The sequence below is a fragment of the Globicephala melas genome, chromosome 8, assembly GCF_963455315.2.
Source record: "Globicephala melas chromosome 8, mGloMel1.2, whole genome shotgun sequence".
Classification (NCBI taxonomy): domain Eukaryota; kingdom Metazoa; phylum Chordata; class Mammalia; order Artiodactyla; family Delphinidae; genus Globicephala; species Globicephala melas.
The window spans coordinates 71,382,153-71,401,883 of NC_083321.1; the positions used below are offsets into that span (position 1 = coordinate 71,382,153).

Below are 19,731 nucleotides of genomic sequence, written 5' to 3' on the forward strand. Positions count from 1 at the left end.
AAAAAGATGGAGACAGGAGGAGCTTGTGAGGTGTGTGTGTGTGTGTGTGTGTGTGTGTGTGTGTGTGTGTTATAGTGAATGAATGCCCATCAGGACAAGAAGGTTCTTGTCTTTGAAAGCACTGGAAAAGGAGAGTGATTTAAAAGTCAGAACAGGAAGCATGGTTGTAAGACGACATATTACACGACAAGGACCAAGGAAGCCAATGTCCTCGGACATTGTGGAATCCACGTGTTGTCAGTGTAGGTGTTCATCTGCCTGGGATGTGGGGAGGACAGAACGTCTACAAGCAGCCTGAGGGGTAAGAACAACACTGAGGAAAGGTGCCTTCCAACAGGATCTGCGCAGAAAAAATGCACTCATCAGCTAGCCAGTTTTCCAGGCCGAAGCGCTTCCACAGCTCATGGCTGCCTACTGGGCTCATGACCCCTGAAACACACATGTTCCCGTATGTGTTTCTTCTCTCCCCCTCATAAATGCGGCCAATCTTGGAAGCACAGTTGCCCTCCCCTGTGGCAAAAAGGCTTGAAGAAAGGCTAACCCCTCATGGAAAGCTGGTATTTCTCTTGTGATGGAGCACAAGAATTTGCCTAACGTTACTTTTAGAATCTTCAATCACAAGAGGAAGATGTCAAAGTTTAACCCCCTCCTTTTGAACATTTAAATTCCCGAAGATCCTGCTTTACAGCTATAAGTCACAATCTCCTCGAAAGATTAATGTGTGTTTTGTTATACTTGCTGAAATTCCTTCCAGAGATAAAAGAAATAAACGTATTTGTGATACTCTTTCCTTCATCAAATTTCTAGATATGACTTTTTAAGGTCCCCAGACATCAATGGTCCTTGTATGTACGTGCACACCGACAAGAGTTTGGGATATTATTTATATTCTCCAAATGGGACCAGTGAAGTCCATTAGGAGAATTTAGAGTGTGCAGGAAATATGCGTATAGAAAGCTTTTATTCTAAATATAGAAAAATTTAAGGACATAAGCAATTTACTCAGTGTATTGGACTGTCTTTTTTTGAGCTGTTCTGGTCAATCATGTTAACATGTGTAGCAACCATTATTCCCTCTATGCAAGTCTGACAGGCATTTGTCAAAGTAAAATGACCTAGCAGTTTCATTTCTTCCTCCCCTCAAATTACCAATATGACTGGACCATCAAATTAGTGACTAAATGCCAAATTTTCTTTTTTTAGATAGCGCATAGTTTTGAGTTAGACGAGTGGAAAAACAGTCCCAAAGTCTGAGCTTTTTTTTTTTTTTATAACAACTTTTCAACAGTTAAACCACTTTTGGTAAATATGAGTAAAGAAAGCAAGCTCCCAGTCACAGCACATGTTTACAACTAAGTTAAAGCCTCTTAAAAATAGGGTGTTTGATGGTCCACTGCCAAAATACGAACTCTAGCAGCCTGGAGCGCACAGCTAATAATAAAGAGTCAGTGTTACTATGAAAAATCCCCGAGATGAAGTGCCAATCCAGCTTTACCCTTTTCATCAAGAAGTTCCCCACAATGACACAGACACGTAAACTTGGAGTTAGAGGTCAAGGTGGGAGGGAAGGGAGGCTCCAAATGGTGAGAGGTCACTTAAAAACAAAGGAAAACATCGCTGGACCGGGGCTCAGAACGATACTGCAAAACAGAACAAAAAGTTCAGCTGCTACCTGAGGACTGCTGGCCTTTCGGAAAGAAGAAAATGTTTAGATAGATAACAAAAGTCCAAGCTGAAGGAACTATGTTAGGCATGAAGAAGGCTACATGTGCTTGCTGTTCAGGTTCCTGAAACTACAGCGAACAATACACAAACAAAAGGAAACATCAGATCTCCTAGAACTGGCTGCTCTGTGTAGACTGAAGAATCACGCTAGCCTAGTTTCACTGGATTCTTCTTCCCACCACCACAAGCCTCGGCTTCAGGTTCTTTGGCCCTTGGAATCCTTATAGAATCTAACAAAGCTATGGAACGGGTCCACATGGAAAATGCGTGTACGCCATCACCCAAAATTCTACATTAAATTCGGGGAGTTCACAAACTCAAGATGCTACATCCCTTATCTTCTAGGGTCAAAGGAAGCTATTGATAAAATGAAAATACTTTCCAAGAGACCACAGAACCACTCCATTCCTGAAGCCTACTGTGGGCTGAACATAATAGCTCAACACAAACTGGCTATTTAAAAGGTTTTAAAAGCAACTACAGCAGGATTTGATTCCCAAAAGAAAGTTTCAGTGATCTCAGTTATGTTTAGGGCATTATTTGCCCATTTCTACATTGTTTTTGTCTCCACTTCTACCAAAAATGGATTTCCGGGCTTCCCTGGTGGCGCAGTGGTTGATAGTCCGCCTGCCGATGCAGGGGACACGGGTTCGTGTCCCGGTCCGGGAAGATCCCACGTGCCGCGGAGCGGCTGGGCCCATGAGCCGTGGCTGCTGAGCCTGCGCGTCCGGAGCCTGTGCGTCCGGAGCCTGTGCTCCTCAACGGGAGAGGCCACAACAGTGAGAGGCCTGCGTACCGGTTAAAAAAAAAAAAAAAAAGGTTTTCCTTCAGAGTACTGATCATGAGCAATGGTATATCCAGAATTTCCACATCAGAGGGGATTGGGGGTAATACAACTACAAGTCGAGGAAGAAGCGCAGCTGAGTTTGCACTGCACCTTACAAGATGCTGAAAATGCCTCAGTCACTTTATCTGAGCTCTCAAGAGAGAGCAGAGCTTATAATGTCTTCAAGGAACTCACCTGTCTTTAAGACACAATGAACTTACATAAGCCTAAATTCATTCTGTAAAGGCCCCACTCACAGTGTAATCAGGTCTTGATACATTCCTCCATGGGAAGAATTCATACTTCATCAGGAATCTACATTCAAGATCCTCCAGGTTTGGATTCCTGAATCCTGAAGATGTCAGTAATGAACCACCTTGGCCCTCTTTCCACTGAGCTTGGATATCGCCTTAGAAACCTCTATGCAGCCCTCCAGGTGACTGCTACCAACCTCCCCAGCACGCAAATTGAAACATATTTGTCACTCACAGATCCTACATGTTCAAGCACTTTCTACTCTTAAAAAACAGGAGAATGGCAACTGAACTGTCTCAAAGAATAATCTGTGGCCTGTAGGCGTTCATTCAGAATTGTATCTGCACTTTACACAAGGAGTTAGTTCTAATTGTTATTCACATTCAAATGTCTTGCTGCACATGGCCTCCAAACTCAGGCCTGAATCATGTGTGAGCTAGAGTCTGACACTGCCAGTATAATTACTTTCTCCTGGATGCAGTTGGAAACCATGACATGGCAGTAGCATAATCCACTCCGTTCAAACCCCGACTCCACGTGCATGAATGAGTGTCCCGGCCTATCCCTTTATCTCATGCCTCAACCTCCTCATCTGACTAATGGAAATAAGATCATACCTACCTATTTCATCATGCGATTATGAGGAAACATGGGTTAATACTCAAAAAAACACTTAGAAGAGTGCCTGACATGTTAAACGCTTAATAAACGTGATTTAAAAATGTTGAACCAGGGCTTCCCTGGTGGCGCAGTGGTTGAGAGTCCGCCTGCCGCTGCAGGGGACACGGGTTCGTGTCCCGGTCCGGGAAGATCCCACGTGCCGCAGAGCGGCTGGGCCCGTGAGCCATGGCCGCTGAGCCTGCGCGTCCGGAGCCTGTGCTCCACAACGGGAGAGGCCACAACAGTGAGAGGCCCGCGTACCGCAAAAAAAAAAAAAAAAAAAATGTTGAACAAAACGAATACCTTAAAGATCAATGTTTCACAGTTGGTGCATGGTACATTTAGTCACAGAAATATAAAAGGTTGGGTCCTTTAAAAAATGCATGTTCTCCACAGTTTAGTTTAACAAACATTTACCAAATGCTTGCTTACAAGATATCTGACACTATCGTAATAGTGGAAATACAAAGATAAATACGGCACTTCTCCACCTTGAAGCAAAAATCCTAACAATTACGAACTCCTATATTTTCTCCAGGTAGTGAGAAAACACCCACCAACATAAAATATACATTCAACCTGGATCTGAGTGTGTTCAAAATCACTGTTCAGCAAAGAGCTGCAGGTCTCTCCCGTAAGCTCCGTCTAAGATCTGCGTCCAAAAGAAGCAACAGCAAGGAGAAAAACTTGGACCAATCTTGGTTTTAGAGATGAATCTGCTTCTTTGATTCAAGTTTCTCTCCATAACAACCTTGGAGCCCTCTCTCCCCAGACCTGCGGGTTGACTCACTAGACTCATAAGAAATAAAGGTAGCAAGTGTAGGTTTTCATAAATTAAAAAAGTTTTCTCATCTAGACTTGTATTCTTACAAATTAATGAATTAAAAAAAGAAAAAAAAAAAAGACTAGTTTTCCAGCCCCCCCTTATTCTAGATTTAATGTGCCTTGGGTATCTGACATCCTCATTCCATTCATGATTGCCATTCTTTCTAGGCGAGTCATTGCTTCAAAATATGTGTGGGTGTGCTTCTGGGAGCTCAAGACAGTCAATGTCCTCATCTTAGATGCAAATTCAGTGGTGCATTTGGGGCCCAGCTACTCCACTCTGCCAGCTGTGAGCCTTGCAGAGCCCAGGGGTCAGGCCGGCTCTGCTCACTAGCAGGGTAAGTACAGGCCAGTTCGAGCCTCTTAGCAGTCTCTAAAATGGGTATAATAATACCCCAGAGAACAAACGGAGATAACTTGTGTATACACATTCGATAAACTGCAAATTTGCTATTCAAAAATAAGATATTATTAGCATTTCTCAGCTGCTCTGACTTTGTTTCTCCTAATTAGAATAAAAAAGCTACAGTCACCTTATTTACAGCACAGGGTTTCTGTGAGGACTACATGGGCTGTGTACATGTAGGATGACATTACGATGACTACTGCAAATGCCAGTTACCGCTTCTGCCTGCCTCCTGAGAGCCTGCTATGCCTCCACCCCCTTATGGTCCTGGTGCAAATTTCCTGACCATCTCTTTCCTGTTTCTACAGCTAAAGACAGGTGATAGTCTTCTTTTCCTCAAAAGGAGCGTTTCAGCCATTTCTCCCTAATTCTCAAACCTCAGTGACTTCTAACAAAATGATCACAGTAGCTCCAAGGAACAGAAGGTACTGACATGGTCACCCTCCTCTTTAGAAGCATCAGAACCAGCATCTTACACAGACTGGCCAAAGCATCACACAGCCTGGACCGGGAGGACCACTATGCAGGCAGCTGTCCAGGCTCACAGCAGGCACTGGCAAAGGAGCCCATCTTCGAGCTCTGAGGGTAACTGTTTGTTTAGGGTTATCACTTTCCACTTCCCAGAGTGTTTGCCTCCTCTTAATCAACCCAAATCAATCAGCCACCTTAAGGAACAAAGAGCAATGCATTACTGTATCACTAGTTAAATTGATCTCATTCCTTTATTTGTTTGTTTACTCTCTGTCCCTACGTCCCTCCCCATTAAAATATAAACTCCATCCAACAGGAGCTCTGTCTCTCCTGTGTGGTCCAAGGGCCTGACACAGGACCCAGCATACAGTAGGCACTCGACATGTGTAACTTCTATCTTATCATCCTTTTCCTTACACCAATATTTTCTACTTATGAGATACTGGGCTTTAGAATTTCAATCTGGGAACAATCTTAAGAGATTATCATGCCCCTGTATCTTTCAAATAATTGTAGCACTGGAACCATGTTTTCAATCACACTAAGGCATATATCTATATTCCATATGTATATCTATAGATATACCTTTATATATATTATATATAATATAGATATGCATATATGCCTTAGTGTAATTAAAAACTAGTGTTGGGGCTTCCCTGGTGGCGCAGTGGTTGGGAGTCTGCCTGCCAATGCAGGTGACGCGGGTTTGAGCCCTGGTCTGGGAAGATCCCACATGACGCGGACCACCTGAGCCCGTGTGCCACAACTGCTGAGCCTGCGCATCTGGAGCCTGTGCTCCGCAACGGGAGGGGCTGGGGCAGTGAGAGGCCCGCGCACCACGATGAAGAGTGGCCCCCGCTCGCTGCAACTGGAGAAAGCCCTCGCACAGAAACGAAGACCCAACACGGCCATAAATAAATAAATTAATTAATTTTAAAAAAAACTACTGTTTATATATGCTTTATATATCTCTTTCTAAGTTTATAATTATATGTCTGTATTACAAATATATGTGCATATATTATATAATATATATAATTATGTATAGATACATACATAATACACACATTATATACATAATATATACACATATATACATAATATACCCATAATTAAACAGGAGGTGGAGACCTTGGAGGCCCATTACACGTTCCTCCACCTCTCTTTCCTACTTTCATCCCTGAAGGACTCATAAGATATCTCTAGCTTAAAAGCCATTGATCTAGTCATTCACTCAACAAATATTTACTGTGGATCCAAAATGTTCCAGGAACTTCTCGGGGCTGGGATACATGTGGTGCACAAGACTGACATGGTCTCTGGTCTCATGGAGCTTACATCCCAGTGGGGAAAGATAGGAAATGCACAAATAAATAAGGAATCAACATAAACTCAGAGAGTGATAAAACTTATGAAGACAACAAAACCTCTATAAAGGGGTAAAGTGATAGGGGAAGACGAGAGAGAAAAAGAGATCAATCATGCATGTCTACATTAGTTAGAGCAGCCAGGGAGGTCTCTCAAAGGAGGTGACATATGAGCCAAATCCTGTGTGTCAAGAATAATCCAGCCAAGCAAAGTGCTGAGGAATCCAAACATTTCGGGTTGCAGATGGAGACACTAAGAAACAAAGGAGGACTGACTGGTCCCAAGGTCACCCTGTTAGTTAGCAGTTAAGCTTGGACCAGAATGGAGGTCTCCTGTCACTCCATACTTAACCACTGGGATACAGTGTTCTCTTTCCTACTTTCTGCAGTTTGGCATACTCTTGTCTTCTGGAGCAACTGCCTTTAAAACGGATCTTTCCCATACTCTTTAACACACTTCCTCCCTTCTATTTTCTCTGTAAAGTCACCCATATAATCAACTTGTGTCTCTATTTACTAATAATACTTTATATACTAAAAATAACCATGGTAAACAAAGGGTGTGTGTACGTGCACGTGTGCACATGTAATGGGAATCTGGGGCACATTTTCTAAGCAAAAGTAAGACCCATTCTATTGGAAAAGAAAGGCAACACGACTTCCTTTATCTTAGTATTTTTAAAAAGAAAAGCCATGTTGCAAAACATAATATCAAGGATTTTCATCTAAAAATCAAAAAAATCTTAGAAGAAAAGCTAGAGTTTAGAAGTTACTAGGGAAAATGTCACCATCTCTCTGGCTCTAATCTAACAGTGGAACTGAGTGTGTCTACCCTTTGAAACAAAATAAATGACAACCAAAACCAAATGCCCCTTTTGGCTTCCTGCTAGTTATCTTGCTTTGTGAAAGAAAATGCACTGGGCTGGCCTGGAGCCTAAGATGTGATCCACAGACCCACAAGATTCTAGGAGTCGTAAAGATGCAATTTGAAGATCTGTGCTCTAACTAAATCAAGAGATAGGGAAGGAAGGGATTGTGCTATCAAAGAAATTCTCTAGATTGAATATTTGGTTGGGTAAATTTTCCTTTGTTGATTTGGAGCAGATCCTGTGCATTTCTTTTTTCCAGTTCTATTAAATCCTTAAACAGATCTGAGTTTTAAGGGCTTAGGGCTGCCCTTGGGAAATAGGTGATTACACTCTCTGTTTAGGGTTTCAGTGATAAGGGGGTGGGGGGGAAAGAGGTAGTGGATTGAATTCCCCTCCTCCAGGCCAATTCCTCAGTGACTCTCTTTTGTAGTTCCTGTTTAAAGCGGAAACACGTTTAAAAAACGAAGTGGTGGCACATATAAAACCCCATCCATTAATCTGCACTTTCCAATTGTTACATGTATATGAAAGAGAGACAAACAGATGGAGAGACCGATGTGTACAGCTAAAAGACTAGTCAATTCCTGAGGAAGGAAGGCTCTACAAGAATATTTTTCTTTTTGGTTTCTATTTTATATTTCATGTAATTATTTCACTGGGGGACTGGACTGGAAAACTTCTTTACCCACAGAAATGTTGCAAGTGTAGTTGGGAGATCTGGGGAAAAAAAAAGCAGTGCTTCCCCCCAAAGTCACTTTAATGAATCAAACTCTAGCCCTACAACTGTTTTTCTCATACTGGAACCCTAAACCCCATCAAATAGGGTCAGATATGGAGTGATTTGCTCATTACTTCTAGGAAGGGTGCTAAGCAATTAATATGGCTGTGCCCTCGCCCTCTGCCCCAGCTGGCTAGACCTTGTTTCCAAGATTACTTCAGACCCTCCTCACTAGCACTTCCTCTAAAAAACAAAATAAAACATTCCCACTCTTGTCACATCTCCTTTCCATTCTTCCTAGCAGATATATTTAAGTCAAGATTGAAAGCTGAAAAACAGAAGCAAACTATCAGGGAACTTATTCAAAGTGTATCAACCCAAAAGGGGCCTCAGAGGTGGGCCAAACCACCACCAAGTGCCCCTCATTGTTTTTCCAAGAAGGAAAGTAAGCACCTGGGAGGTAAAAGAATTTGGCTAAGTTGCTACTAGTTGGTATCAGTGGGAGCACTGGGACCTTCAACATCCAGTTCCCAGGCCAGTACTCGCTTATTATCACTAATAAGTACTAGAAGTATAATATAGTATCACTATATCACTCCCTCTTTATTTGTTTATTCATTTATTGTGAAGTGTAAAATGGAAAAAATGATGCACTTAGAGTAATCTGCTACCAAAAAACCACGAAAACAATAACAGGGATAGATGTTAGAAAGTCTGCTCTTCAAGACAGAATATGCTTACTTTCCCCCAGATGCCGTACTCGCTAGCAAAGTCTGTGACCTAAAAGATCGAAGGCAATTACATTGCCCATATATATTTGCTATGCTGTTTGACTCTCCCAAGGGCAGCATAACAGTACAAGGGGAGTGACATCTTTATGAGGTTAACCCTTTTCTATTTTAAGGGTAGACTACCGAAGGCAGACGTGCTCCCTGGAGCATATCAAGAATGCTGGAAATTTGGTAGTTAGGAGGAATGACAGCACCGGGCCATCATGCAGGAGGGAAAAAATAAATTGTTCAGAGGAACAGTGAGCTGGGGAAGCCTATGAGAACACTGATGCCCATGAAGTGAAAGTGAGATGATAAAGGTGGTGGGGCGGGGGTGGGGGGTGGGCGTTGAATTATAACACAGCGAGAAGAGACAAAGGACAAAGCAAGGAAACTAATGTTTGTTAAGCTCCACCATGTGCCAGACAACACGCTAGGTTCTTTTTTGTATTATCTCATACAATCCTCACAACATTTTAAGATAGTTTCTACCATCACAAAAAGCAGAAAATGAGTCTTCAAAGATGTTAGGTAACCCGTCCTGAGGTAACACACCTAAAGAGGCGGAACTGTCTTCTACGCTAAGGTTTTCTGGCTCTGATTCAGTCAACCTCTGCTAAGTTAAAACTATGCACTATTTCCCATGATCCTCTAGGTCGGCTCGGCAGTTCCTCTGCTGATTCCACCTGAACTCACTCACTTGTCTGGCTCCACTGAGTTGGAGGATTGGCTGGTCCAAGATGGCCTTGCTCTCGTGTTGGCAGTTGGTGCTGGTTAGAGGCAGGGGTACCTTGGTTCTCAGCATGTGGACATTCATCCTCCAGTTGGCTAGACCACCTTCATTATATTGTGGTCTCAGTGTCACAAGAGGGCTTTTTTATTTAACCATTTTACTGAGATATGATTGACATATAAAGAGCTGTACGTATTTAATATATACAACTCAATGAGTTTGGGGATAAGTATACACCCAGAAAACCATCACCACCATCAAAGCCAAAAACATATCCATCATTTCCCAAAGTTTTCTCCTGTCCTCTTTATTTTTATTTACTTACTTACTTGTTTGTTTGTTTATGGGAGAACACTTAAGACTTACCCTTAACAAATTTTACGTCTAAGAGAGCTTCGTTTTTTTTTCTTTTTTTTCATCTTTATTCTAAGAGAACTTCTTAAAGCCCGTTCTCAGAAGTAGCGCAATGCCATTTCTGTCATACACTTTTGATTAAAACAAGTCGCAAGGCTACTCAAGGTTCACTGGGGAGAAATAGCATCCACTTTTCAATGGGAGGAGTGGTAAAGTCACATTACAAAGGGGCATGTGGGATGGAAGGAATCATTGTGATCATTTAAAAAACAACTTACTCCAATAAAGATGTTTTAAAAGAAATAAAATTAAATTAAAAAAAAATAAAACAGCTTACCATAGGCTCTAAACTTCATGCTCCTTCTACTATGAAAATTAATATAAATCCTACATTGTCTTTAACTGTTCTTTTTATAGATTTATTTAAAAGGACTACTTTATATAACCTGGAATAGATGTCAGAAAACTTGTGTTCTAGTTCTACCCCTACTGCTATGGGAACTTGGAGTGTTTGCTTTTAAATGGGGTTTAATCTTTTCACCTATGAGAAACAGGTTTGATCTGTTTTCTCTCTAAGGGCTCATGAGACTGTATAAATTGATAGAATAGTGCCTATTTTGAGAACAATATGAACTAGCCCTCTTAGGGGATGGGCAGGATGGAGATGAGAAGGTTAGAAATGAGATGGCTTCTATTTTGCCACATACTCCCTCTTTCATTGCTGTGGGTTTGGAATTTGGGGGGCAGTGAACAGAGGAAACTCCTTCCTACGGGTGGTTGAAATCTTCCATGATCTGGGTGTTGCTCTGATCCTTTCCATTTAATACATTCTAAGACAGCATGGGTCCTCCTGCATTACACCAAAAACAAGAGTACAAGTCCTTGCTCTAAGGGCTTCTAGACGCGGTTAGACAAAACATTCACAGGCAACGCACACTCACACGAGCGAAGCAGACAGTGGAGGTGAGAAAGCTCCTGAGCTAGCCTCTTCCTGAGGGAGCTGAGAGCTCTCTTGGAAAGATACTGTTGCCTAGTCTTTGGAAGATCAGGTTCCCAAGGAGAAAACTAATGTTTAATTTAGCACAAAGACAGCTCAGAATCTCTCGCCGGGGGAATGAGCCTGCAAACAGATGCACATGCAAAGAATCTAAGCGAGAAAAGGAAGCTCTCGGTGGTGCAATGGCTACAGGACTTGGGTGCAAACTTTCCTGATCTATCGCCTCTGCCCCGTGTTTCTGTCAGAAGGACCACTGCTCTTTCCTGTTTACCCTTATGTCTGTACTTTGCTCTTCTTCAACACCTCTGTGAAACAACCAAATGGGATAATACCACCAGCTCACAGGTTTTGCTGTCTGAAATTACATGGTGTAGTGTGGCAATCAAATGTGCAAGCCTTTGCCGGTTTAGCAAGTATGGGCCTACTTACGTGAACAACAACGAAAAATTAGTTTCTCAGCTGCTCAGCCAGAGAATGTTTTTATTTTTACATAATTTAGACTCCAGAGACCTCCAGAAATGAGCAGTGTACACCAAAGTGTGGCAATCATCATTCCAAAGACACAGTACAGTACACATTGTATTCAATTAAGCCACTTCTTTGCACCCTGGTTACCATGACTCTAAGAGATTATACTGTGTATCCAACAAACCCCTGGTAAGTTATTAGCAGTTGAAGGAAACTTTGGCCTTAAGTAAATTTTCTGGGGGAAAAAAAAAAAAAAGAAAAAGACATGTAATTAACTTTCTGTTCAAATCCTTCAGAACTACCTGAAAAGAAGCCTGTTGTACAGTGAGGAATTCAAGGTGTTGGGCTTCATGTGGGTGAGAGTTATTAGTGTGCTGGAAAGCTGAACCACATTTCTGACAAAAGAGAACTTTTAAAACAACAATGTTAATGATTCTATATTAACATAGGAACCAGCCGTGACTCCAGAAGCAAGAACACTGTTAAAAACAATATAAAACAAAATAAACCCAACATGAGTTTGATTCTACATTTCCTCAGAATATTATCCTTCAAGAGGAGGAGGGGAATGTAAGTTTAAATGATGGGGAATAAAGAAACTACCAAAAACGTTTTGACTACATTCTTTGCTCTGAGTTAGAACCAAGAAATCCGTCCTTATCCAAATATCATCCACCAAGAACAAGATTATGCTCATTCTAATCCTGTCACTTTTTCATAGAAACACTGTGCTTTTGATTAAGAATTATCCTCACAGAAACTTGCTTTGAAGCCTTGGCAGCATTTTCCTCGTGTTTCTTATGGAAAGTCACACTTGAGGAGGTACTGAGCAAAGAAGAGATTCCAAGCTAAGACCCACATCAAGGCTTGAAATTTTCAACATGCTCCAGGTCGGGGTTGGGAAGAGGGCAAATTCGTGCCGCCTGTTTGTGTGCGGTTGCAGTGAGAGAAGTGATTCCCTGGCAACTTGAGCAAGGGACCTGGCTTTCAAAAGCATACAATTGAATCTCCACAGCAGGGAACTGCTAACTCTTTGCGACTCTGTGACCAGATTCCCTTAAGAATTACTCGTCAGTATGAATTAATAATTTAGTTAAATTGGTAAATTTGGACTATTCTATTCTAATCATTCCAAATTCTCAATAGACAGTCTAAATTTCTCATTTACCCACACAGTCCACACTACACACTCCCCGGACAACTAAATGGAAACCCGGCCTTTATTCAAGAAGAAGTAAGGAGTCAAATAAACACTCACTCTAGTCAAGTTCTAAATTAGGAGTCCTAGAATCCCAGGAATGGAAGAGATATTAATTGATCCTGTTCTGAAGAAGGATACTATTCAACCCATTTCATAGAAATGTAAACCCATCCCAGACAGCATCTCCATAGTAAACTATTTAGGGATAGTATAGATATACTGGGTAATATGGTATACTTCACTAACCATTTTAAATAAATATAAAGAGAAAAAACATCCCTTGCATAAAATATCCCTGACATCCTTTTGGGGATAGAATCCTGAGCTGGGAAAACCACGAATCTGACTTGACTATGTCACTTCTCACATTAACAATAACAACATCTAAAATGTATTGAGCCTCTTCTAGGTGCCAGAAAGTAGTTAGTTATACCACTATCATTCCATTTTACAGGTGAGAAAACTGAGGCTGGAGAGTTTAATTAAATGAACCAAGAAGACACAGCTAGTAAGTTGTAGAGCTGTGATTTGAAACCAGGTAGTCTCACCCTAACCCCAGGTTCTTAAGTGCTACGATGTCTTGCCACCTCAAGCTGACTTTAACACTTCTGTTTCCAACCACACCCCCACCCTTTCAGACTGTAAATTCCAAGAAGACAGAGGCTATATCAAATCGCTCATCATGGATACATTCATTCTCTTGGCATAGAATAGCTGTGCAATGATTCTTTATTGACTTCATGGATAATTTCCCCAAACTCGAAAAAGCACCCATGTCCACAATCTTGATATGAAATTTTAGAACTCTTGCTAAAACCATTAAGACCCACAGAGACCACGGTGCCTGTCAAATACTATTTGCCCATTTCTTGGCCATTCCTTTGGCAATTTGCTTGTGGTAGGGGCCGACTCTCTAGTCGTCTTCAAGCCTTGTGGAGAATATATAAACCTCTCTCTTCATCTCCTCTCCAAGGAAAAAGAACAGCTTTCATTCTTTCACACCTGTCCCTTAGATATGTATAGGAAAGGGTCAGAGCTAGGATCCAAAGATGGAGAGCCACTCCAGCTATGGTCAGTATCCCAGCATCCTGCCTCGAATCAGGGAGGGAAGGAGTTGTTGATTTTTTCCGTAAGCCATCTACTCCATAGGAGCCTTCCCTGTGCCCTGTGAACATGGACCAAATAGGGGAAACCGGTATCGGACTCCTTAGGGCTAGTAAAAGATCTGTAACCCACCTGTAATTAAAAAGCAAGGAAGAAAGCAAGTAAATCTCAAAGACTATCTGGGCTCACAGCTTCTCATAAATTTCTGCTTATGATTTTTTTTGTTTTGTTTTAATGAAAAGACCTTTTCCAAGTTAATAAACTCACTTGTTGGGAAGATCAGTTTAACATCAAGAGAACCCACTTCTACCCACATGGGAAATTCTTATTTGCACTGGAAGGCCTAGCCAGCCCAAGAAGAGAGGTGTAGTTGGTTCTGCTTCTTTTAGTTTCTCTTCTGCGTCTAGTGACTGTGCTTTTAAAACCATCTCCTTTCAATGCCAAAGGCCATGTCACGCTGTATATAACTCACAGTGAATGGGAGAAGTGTGTAAATAGCAAGGCATTAAGCAGCTCAAGGGACTTGAAGATAGGTAATACAGAACACTTAGGCAGTGAGCAATGAGAAGAGGCTGCTGGAGGGGAAATGTAATACTTGTCTTCAAGTATATGAAGGATTATTATTGCTTCACAGACGCTGACTCCTCTGAGCCTTCCTTGCTCGACCATTTCCCAGGGCTTCTGATACACTCTTGCCAGAGCTCCGGACCCTCCAGGAGGTGGATCGGGCTCACGTGTTCCCCTCACTCTTCACACGTGACCACAGTGTCAGCCAGGCTCCACTCTCTGTTCCCAAACACCCAAGGTTCACCCACATTGGCACCCAGCAGCCCCACTCCTCATTCCACCTTCTCTCTTGCTCCTCCCAGGCCTGCTGGGGACCCACATTGTCCATAAAGTGCTGCCTGGCCTGGGTTTGACTTTCTCTCCTACCAACTACTAACAGCACTCATGTTTTGAGTACCCGCTATGTGTCAGGCACTATACTGACTGTTACGCTAAAGAATATTAGCTTTACTTTACAGATGAAGATACTGATGCCCAAAAAGAAAATTATCTCCCCAAGCTCATACAGCTGTAGGTGTGAGGGAGGGATCAAACACGGGTCAAACTCGAAAAGCTATGCATAAAATTCTTCCATTTACTAAATCTCTAAGCCTCAGTTTCCTTATCTGTAAAATAGCCAAATATTGCTTACTCATCTCTCTCTCTCTCTTTTTTTTTTTTTAAGCATCACATAAAAATACAATAAAAGTGCCTTGACATTCTAGGGCTCAAGAAATATTTATTCCTCTCTCCTTCTGATTTTCTATATCAGTTTTGGTCCATTCTACCTAGTTAAGTACTTTTACTGTGTCCATGTGGTCTTGATTGACGACTAGCCTGTAAGTAAGAAGGGACTAGGTCTTTAGCTGTATTTCTCTATTCTCACACAGAACCTGTTAAAGTATAAGGGAAATTATCATGAAAATGCAGAAGAAAGAATTTAGAATTGTTTTCATTAAACATGATCCTGCCTATGATCATATAAAAGGGACTGGATTAAAGTACAAGGAAGTAGTAGAAGCCACTCGGAATGGTTTAGCTGCCATGCATAGCAGAACTGGATGATTTTTTTTCAAATTTCCTTCTAAGCTTTCTGAGATTAAATAGCAGTGCTAAAAACAAACGCACACAACAACAATAAAAACAAAAACAGCTAATCAAGGCCACTCTTTCAGTCATATTTGTTATGCCTAAGAACATTTGGACACCCATGTTTGTCTTGGTACTTAACAAAAGGTACAGAGGGGAGCATGTGGCAGAGGGGAGCCATACCGCACTAAACTTTAAGGTTGAGAAAAATTTGATAAGCATCACCTAGCAAAGACATTATTTCAAAGAAAGCAGATGCCTTCTATAAACATTGACCTACACAAGCAAGACATCTTGGGTGACATACTAACATTACTTGGCTGTCAAAACAAGCTTTCTACCCATTTTTTGGTAAAGGAGTGTACCAACTTCTCTCTCCACTTGAACTCTTTTGCCTTTGTGAGATCTTACAATTATATTTACTGGAAAGAAGTAGTAGGAAGGTTCTGGATAGATAAGAACTCCCCCTTTATTACTCTGTTCTGGAAAACAGAACAAAAATAGGTCAGTTTTTAAGGAAATGATGGCTGCACATATAAACAATGTAAACAGTCCTATCACTGTCCCACGGAGGATATTTACCACATGGACAGCTGCAGACACCCAGCTCTGGCCAATGAATTGTTTCTGTTTTCAGCCCCACGCCCACGCTACAGCCCTCAAATTTTGAACTGTCAATTGGAAACTTGATTATTATCAGTTAAAAATAACCAGGGGACTCTGGCAATGATTTAACTTGTTTGAATTTCTTAAGCTAACAATTAACATTTTAGACTATTGTTGACAAAATAGTTAACTTTCCCACGTCATTTGTGCAAACTACTTTTCTAATATTCCTGCCACAAGCCGGGGGACACACCTTTCCAAAGCTGCTCAGGTCTGTGCAGGGGCCTGTAAAAGACCCTAAACACTTTCACACCATTGCACATTTTCACTAGGATTTCCAGGGACCTTCGGGAACACTTAAGTACTCTGATAGCTCAGTCTTATCTTGACAGCACTGAATTTGAAATACCAACCCCTCTATTTACAATAAAAGCTATTTCACCATTTAAAACAGACAACTGAAAGCTTAAGTACACTTTTAATCCCTGGAAAAACTGGTATTATGATTTGTTGTCTAGTAGTTTATTATTAGTAATACTAGTAATAATGCCTTGCGTTTCTGCAGTGCTTATTTTTTTTCCAGAGTCTATTCAGAAACACACATTCATTGGCTTTCTCAACGAGCTAGGGCAGCATTATTGTTCTATTTTACACATGACTGCTAAGTAACTTGTCCTAGGTCACCCAGCTTGTTAGTGATCACGCAGGCACAGACCCCGAGGATGCAGTCTCCTTGTCTGATCTGTTTTCTTTCCTCCACACTATATTAGAGAAAAGATAATCTCTGAAGCCAAAGATGACTTAGAACCACTTATCTATCCAGCCTAGCAACAGAGTCTAAAGCAACAGAAAAAGAGCTTGTCTCAGGTAAAAGGGAAAGATTAATAATGCACCACGGAAGCTCTAAACCTTTCTGTTCCATGGACCAGCAATTATTCAGTTTCACAGTTCATTCAAAGATTCAAACATACTTCACCAGAAAATGATTTAGTGCCTAAAGCCTGCTCCAAGTGGTCAGAAATGCAGATCTGCTTAAACCCTTACAATCCAGGCCCTCTTTAAAGGCCCTGTTCCTGCAATCTCTGCAGTAATGGGGCTTCCCCTGAACTTGCACTTGAGTTAAATGAAGAAACTGGCTGAGTAAGGGCTGCAGAATTAGGCTCTCAATGTGGACAGAATTAGAACCAGCTTGGAGGTTTATTTCTTGCATTGTTCTTGAAACTCAGGCTATTGAAAATCTCAGACATTATATATTTCTTGTAGTATCACACCCCTCAAAGACAACACTATCCCACAGAACAGAAGTTCTCTTTCCACCCTCATTCAGATATTACTAACTATATACAAGGCATTGTACTAGCAGGTATGCAGGACACAGGGCTTTCATCTGAGGACACCGTGCATATTCGATTTTAGATGATCAATATTCTCTCCTTTTCTCCAAAGGACATTTATGGCCACTTAGGGCATAAGAATTAACTATTAAAGGGATACCTTCAACACACCCAGACAGAAATAAATCTAGTTATGGACACAGTATTAAGAAAGAATTCTGACACCCATTCTGCGCAAAGTCCCCTTTAAATGGATGGTGTTTCTGAAAATAAGAGGATCCTGAGCGAAGTGAGACCTGCAGATTTAACAGGCTTAGTGAATCACTCCCAAATGCCCAGGCCTCCCTTCAGACACAATGTTATCAGGTTAATACAGTACTTGCATCACCATCTCTGAGTACCATGCTGAGTAACAAAGCGCCAAATTTAGAAGCTAAAATGGAGAAGGGAATTTCCAATAACCAAAAGGGGGGTGGTGGATCAACCCTTGCAATGGCACAGGTTTGCAGTGAAAAGCCACCATCAGAAATAAACTGGACTTTTTACTCCTAACTCACACTGCACCTCTCATCAATCTTCTCGGCACTCGGGGAGGGAGCTCCTCTAAGGGGATGTTTTAGGAGATGGCTGGTAGTTAGGGGAGAGAAAGCAGATTCCCTTTCAGAACAGGAGTGAAGGAGCAGCCACCTTTGCCTTTCGCAGCAGTTAAGCCTCCAGTCGGGAAAGGCCAGACATGGTGCTCTCACTTCCTCCCAGCATGGATATTGCTATCGTCGTAAAGTTACAATAACCACTGAAGTTGGTTTCAATTCGCATACCCAAGCCCCCAAGAAAAAGAGGCAGCCTCATCTTCCTTCCAAGTGGGAGAAAAGCAAAAACCAAAAGAACGAGGCCATAAGCAGACACCTTCCTTGCAGCGGCTGGGATGTGAAGGCCACATCCCATCTTGGCACCCAGGACAGAGATCTGTCTTCTCCACTGAGAAGGGCTGGGCTCCTGGTTCCCTGTATCACCCCCCGAAACACTTACCAGGAGACTGTGAAGCACACAAGGCGGTATTATTGGGAGACTTGCAGACAGATTATAAATTTACTGGGGACAATCAGGGCATTTAGATGCTTTTGGCTGCAGATGCCAGTGACACACACACTCACATACAAACCTCATTCTTCTCTCCATTTGAGTGATTCTTTACCCGCCCCGCCCCCCTTTACCTCAACATGTCTCTTTCACGAAACAAACTCTCATTGCTGTCCTAGGGAATTCCAGGGAGAGGTGGGGATAGAGCAGGTGGAAGGGAGAGGAAATTAGGCCTTGAAGCACTAATATAATCCCACAGGCTAATTGTATCCAAGGATAAAACAACAAACATTGGGCAGTTTAACTGTTAGCAGTTATCTTTCGTCTGGAGTTGGCGCCAGGAAGTTGCAGTTCTAGGCATCTCAAGCAAAACGTGTGGTGGAATAGAACAGCACCAATACAGCCCCCAGACTTTCTGGAAACTTCAACCATCACAGACCCAGGCCAGGGATAAGGAGGACCCACAGAGAAGCATCCTAGGGGCCTGGCTGGAGGATGTCCTCTCCCTAGAGCTCCTTCTCAAGTTCCCTCGGAGAAGGAGTTCAACGCAGTGCCTTCCTCTCCTTTGGGCTTTTTGAGGACGTTTCAGCTTGCATGGCCATTTCCTGTTGCTGACTTTCATTAGGGCTGGCTTGGGCAAACTGGAGCTGTGCTGTTAGCGGACACAGGACTTCCGAATCCCCACAGAACTCAGAAATGGAGGAAGCTTGCAGGGCTGCAGGGCTGCAGGGCTGCAGGGCTGCAGGGCAGGGCTCCACCTTCTACCCTGAGGCTATGGGCCCAGCAGCTTTGGGGGGAAAGCCAGCACACGGCAGGCAGTCACCTGACCTGGACTAGCACCAAGAACCAATGAGTCAAGGGCTACCCGCTCTGGGATGAGGTGTGTCTATACCTCTGAGGAGGAACTTCCAGCCAGAAACCTAATCACAACTTTCAGGTTGGATGTCCTGTCACCAGGAATGGCTGAAGACAAGGCACTTTCTAGGATGACAGCATGGAAACAGCCCCTTCGCGCCTGCCCATTTTAGTGAAGGCTGTAAGTGGGCAGTATCTGATTGTAGTGCCTGTGGCAAGAAGCTAGATGGGGACAGTGGGGGAATCTGTAAGAAATCAGGGAGCAGGCCTTGTAAAAACACTCCCTCACCAGTCTCTGGGCTATTTCCCCAAGTTTTTGTTTTTGAGTGAGGGAACGCTCAGGGAACTTGCTCTGCTAGAGATTACCACTTATGTTCTCCTGACCCAAGGAGAAGGGGCCACTTCAAAGAGGGAAGGGGAAATAGGACAAGAAGGAAAAGGCTTGGCTAAAGGTCATCTGGACTGCTAA

The 19,731-nt window shown here is 42.4% G+C and overlaps 1 protein-coding gene across 2 annotated transcripts in view; it reads right to left on the reverse strand.

Annotated features, from left to right (window-relative positions):
* The window catches only part of MAML2 (mastermind like transcriptional coactivator 2), a 361,897-nt gene that overhangs the window by 339,974 nt on the left and 2,192 nt on the right, over positions 1-19,731 (reverse strand). The gene's annotated exons all lie outside the window — the stretch shown is intronic.